The 5,032-nt window shown below is 44.5% G+C and overlaps 1 pseudogene; it reads left to right on the forward strand.

The window, feature by feature from the left end:
* Positions 1 to 3,329: 3,329 nt before the first annotated feature.
* LOC141489203 (N-acetylglucosamine-6-phosphate deacetylase pseudogene) lies at positions 3,330 to 4,556 on the forward strand (annotated as a pseudogene).
* The last annotated feature ends 476 nt before the right edge of the window (positions 4,557 to 5,032 follow it).

A 5,032-nucleotide genomic window follows, 5' to 3' on the forward strand; every position in this document is an offset into this window, starting at 1 on the left:
CTAAAGAAGTCAAATTACACCCTTTTCAGACACAGAAAATATTCACAGAAATCAGGACATTAGTAAGTCTGGGCCAGGGAAGGGGACACAATCCACTGTGCCCATGGAGGCACATCCTACTAGGGTCAAAGTGCTTTAAGTTCATAGGAACAGCCTGTTGTAAAGTGAGCCAGATTTGAGGCTGCTGAAGATACTGAAGGTAAAATCACTTAAAAAAAAGAGGCATAACTAAGGTTGTTATTAGTTTTTTTCTCTCTCTCTCTCTCCATATACATATGCATATACATACATACATACATATATATAATCTTCTTTGTGAAACTATGGGAACCCAGCATAATCTCTGTCACTTAGTTTTGACCTGTTTCTCTCCTGTTCAGATTCTTGATAAACTGAAAATCAGGAGATGTGGATTTATTTCCTGTACCATTTTTGCTATTAATTAGCTATGTGACCTTAAACAAATTACTTTTCCTTGGATGGACCTCAATTTCTCCTCTCTGGGAATGAGAGAGTTCAGATTCCTTTCAACTTGACATTTTTTGGGTATCTAGAAATCTATAGCAAGTCTTCAAATCTTCATTAATATCTTTTAAATCAAGTTACATGAATCTTTCTCATTTATGTGACCATCACATGAGAAAATGTTAAAGATACTAAATAAGAGTTTTAGAAGGCACCTAGTCCAATTTATTTGTTTTACAGTTGAGGAAACAATGAGGCTTAGATTTTATAAGAGCCAAAAGAATGAGAGTGGATATGGTCAGATGTGAACTTCAGACTAATTGAAATTAGGTCTGTTAGAAAGGTCAGAGAAAAGACAAATGTGACTCCTTGACCAAAGTAACTCCAATAAAGAACTAAAAAAAGAAAAAAAGTGCCCCCCAGTAGGACAATGGCTGAATAAATTATGGCATATAAATGTAATAGGAAACTATTATGTCTTTAAAAATTAAAAAAAGGGATAATTTCAGAGAAACCTGAGATCACTTGTATGAAATGATATGTGAAATGAGCAGAACCAGGAGAACAATTTATTCAATAACAACAACATTGCAAAGCCATATGTTTGAAAGACTTAAGAACTCTGATGTGATGATCAACTATGATTCCAGAGATCCCATGTTGAAAGTTGAAATACTACCTACATAAAAAGTTTAAGATACTCAAGATGAAGACCCAGATAGACATAGCTAATATAGGGATTTGTTTTGTTTCATGAGGCATGTTTATTACAAAGGTTTTCTTTTTCTTTTTTTTGGGGGGGAAGAGAAGGATCAGGAGAAGAGTGGAGGCAGTATAATTGAAAAAATTAAATTTGTTTAGAAACTTTTTTAAAAAAGGGTCCCATATTAATGTACTGTTGGTGGAGTTGTAAACTGATCCAATGATTCTGGATTTGGAACTATGCCCAAATGACTATAAAACTGCATGCCCTTTCATTCAGCATTAGGTCTGTATCCCAAAGATATTGTAAGAAAGGGAAAAGGACTACATGTACAAAAATATTTATAGTAGGGGGGTGGCTAGTTGGCACAGTGGATAGAGCACCGCCCCAGGAGTACCTGAGTTCAAATTCGGCCTCAGACACTTAATAATTACCTAGCTGTGTGGCCTTTGGCAAGCTACTTAACCTTATTTGCCTTGCAAAATCCTAAAAAAAAAATTATAGTAGCTTTTTTTGTCTTGGCAAAAAAAACCCATTGGAAACTGGGAGGATAGAAATGAATTGGGGAATGGTTGAATAAGTTATGGTAAATGAATGTAATGGAATATTATTGCTCTATAAGAAATGATGTTAGTTGAACTTCAGAAACACTTGAATATACATGAACTGATGCAAAGTGAAATGGGCAGAACCAGGAGAATACTGAACACAGTAATAACATTTTATGATAATTAAGTATGAATGACTTAGATGTTCTTGGCAATACAGTGATTCAAGAGTTTCAAAGGACTCATGATGGAAAATGCTATATACAACCAAAGAAAGAACTGTTAAGAGTCTGACTACAGATAGAAGTACCCAATTTTCACTTTATTTTTTCCATATTTTTTCCTTTTGATCAGTTTCTTTTTTTATAACACGACACACAGAGATATATTTTACATGATTACAGATATGTTACCTATACCAAATTATTTACTGTTTTAGGAAATGGGAAGGAGGAGGGAGTAAAATTTGCAGCTCAATTTTTTTTTAAAAATCTTAACATGCAATTGGAAAAAAATACTACTTAAGAAAAAGAAATGAAAAAGTAAAAAAAGGTGTCAGCATCCCAAGGGATGCCTTGATTTCTGATTTCTCTCATTCTCTCTGCCATTCTTCCTGAATTTTTTTTCTTTTCTTCTGAGCCAGATCATGTCCCAATATCTTTTCCTGTTCTTTCCTCACAGAATCTCTTATTTCTTTCTCTATCCGCTGGGTTTCCTGTGATGCCGATGATGTTGACACTTACAGTAACTAACCCTTCCCCAAGATCATTGAAGCTCATCTTTAACTTCCTTCCTTCAGCTATGGACAGATGGTGCAGTGGACAGAGCACTGACCTTGGAGTCAGGAGGACAGGAGTTCAAACCTGGCCTCAGACTCTTGACACTTACTAGTTGAATGACCTCGGGCAAGTCATTTAAGCCTGATTGTCTGGCATCCAGGCCCATCTCCAGCTGTCCTGGTGGTGATGAAGCTTGTGCCTTAGCAAAGCCCCCCCTCAAATCCGATGCATGTGCTTGTCATGGCCTCGCCTCCCCTGAGGGCCTTCTTCCAAGAGATAACTCCATATTAAATAGCAACAATAACACGTTTTTGGGCCAACAGGATTCCTTTCTCTCAGGATAGTTTGGTCATAAAGTCAAAGGCAACATCTCTCTAGCTGGCTTGGCTCTGAACCCTCCATCTGGCGGGACAAGCAATGACAATCTTGCCGGGGGGAGGGGCAGGCTTCCTTCTTCTCTTCTGGCTTTTCTTCTGGTCATGAGGGTCTCAGGAAAAGCCACAGATCACTGAGGAAATTCTCCTGCTAGTCTCGAACGAACATGTCCAGGAGCTTTGGCTAACGGCCAAAAGGCAGGTTAGCCGTTGAGTCGCCTCGGACTAGTCCGCCATTTTGGAGGTTTCCTGGCTAAGAGAGTGGAGGGTGGGGCTGGTCACGTGAGGTCAGCTGATCGATGATCATGCGGCAGGGGGCGGGGCCCTGAGCCAGGCAGGAAGGAAGCAGCCCCTCGCTCTGGGTGGGGAGAGCCCCGGGAGGCGGGACTCTGGCTGGGAGCTGGGCGCCTCCCTGCTGCGCCTGCGCACCGCCGGCGCCCAAGGCCCGGATGCCGCCGACATGGCCGCTGCGGTGGTGCGGTTTACCAGCTGCCGCATCCTGCGGGATCACGCGCTGCGCAGGGAAGACCTGTGGATTCGAGGCGGCCAAATCCTGGATCCGCAGAAGCTTTTCTTCGAGGAGAAGAGCGCGACTGCGAGGGGCTCATCCTGGCCCCAGGCTTCATCGACCTGCAGATAAACGGCGGCTTCGGGGTGGACTTCTCCCTGCCCCGGGACAATGTGGGTGCCGGCATCGCCTGGGCCAAGAATCTCCTGGCTTTTGGGGTCACGTCATTCGGCCCCACCCGGGTCACGTCACCACCTGGCATTTACCATGAGGTCCTTCCTCGGATCATCATGAGGAATGGCGGCCGCAAGGGGGCCGGGGTCCTTGGGGTGCACCTGGAAGGGCCCTTCACCAGCTGGGAGAAGAGGGGGGCACACCCCGAGGCCTACCTCTGCACCTTTGAGGCTGCTGCATTCCAGCAATTGCTGAAGACCTAGGGATCCTTGGACAACGTTGCCATGGTCACCTTGGCCCCTGAACTCAAAGGGAGTCGTGAGGTCATCAAGGAGCTCACTTCCCGGGGCATCAGGGTGGCTCACCTGAAGGAGGCCGAGGTAGCGGTCCAGAGCGGAGCCACCTTCATCACCCATCTCTTCAGTGCCATGCTACCTTTCCATCATCGAGAACCGGCCATTGTGGGTCTTCTGTCAAATGACCAGATCCCACCTGGTCGGCAGATTTTCTTTGGAATGATTATAGATGGGATCCGCACAAACTCTGCAGTCCTAAGGATTGCCCACTGAGTCCGTCCCAAAGGGCTTGTGCTTGTGACCGATGCCTTCCCTGCCCTGGGCTTGGGTGATGGGTCCCACGCCTTGGGTCAGGAAGTGATAGTGGTAGATGGGCTGTCGTGCTATGTGGCTGGTACCAACACACTTTGTGGCAGCGTGAGCCCCTTGCATGCTTGTGTTCGGCACTTCCACCATGTCACCAGCTGCGGTGTAGAGATGGCCCTTGAGGCCGCAACCTTGCACCCAGCCCAGCAGCTAGGGATAGACAACCAAAAGGGGACCTTGGACTTTGGGTCAGATGCAGACTTTGTGATTCTCAATGACACCCTGCATGTCAAAGCCACATGTATTGTAGGGGACGTGGTGTGGCAGGATAAGGCTTTCAGTCACTGATGATGGACTGGAGCCAGAAGACTCTGTTCAGCCCTCAGCTAGATGCCGCATCTGCATTCAGGTTGGTGGCTTCCTTGTTGTTTTAAATATCTTGACAGGTTACAAGTTCTTGGTCCTTCTAGACCATGGATTTGGAAAAATACTGAGCCTCACATCTTGGACTCCATTGGCGGGTCTCTTCTATTGTCTCTTTCCACTCCCCAAAATAAAATGGCTACTCCTTATCCTGCTGCTACCACTCCCTGCTCCATGATAAACCATGAGTATTGATTGGAACCTTTGACAATCATCCCTGTCCCTCTTTAATCAGCAACACAGATGAACATGCACCTCAAAAAAAAAAAAAAAGCAAAACCCAAGATAATAGAGTGGTTTGCCATTTCCTTCTCCATTTCATTTTACAGATGGGGAAACTGAGGTAAACAGGTGAGTTGTACAGAGTCACACAACTGAGGCCATAATTGAACTCAGATCTTCCTGATTCCAAGCCCATTGTAATAGCAATCAAATTAGACATATTCATCTGGGTCA

This window comes from Macrotis lagotis, chromosome 5 (assembly GCF_037893015.1).
Source record: "Macrotis lagotis isolate mMagLag1 chromosome 5, bilby.v1.9.chrom.fasta, whole genome shotgun sequence".
Classification (NCBI taxonomy): domain Eukaryota; kingdom Metazoa; phylum Chordata; class Mammalia; order Peramelemorphia; family Peramelidae; genus Macrotis; species Macrotis lagotis.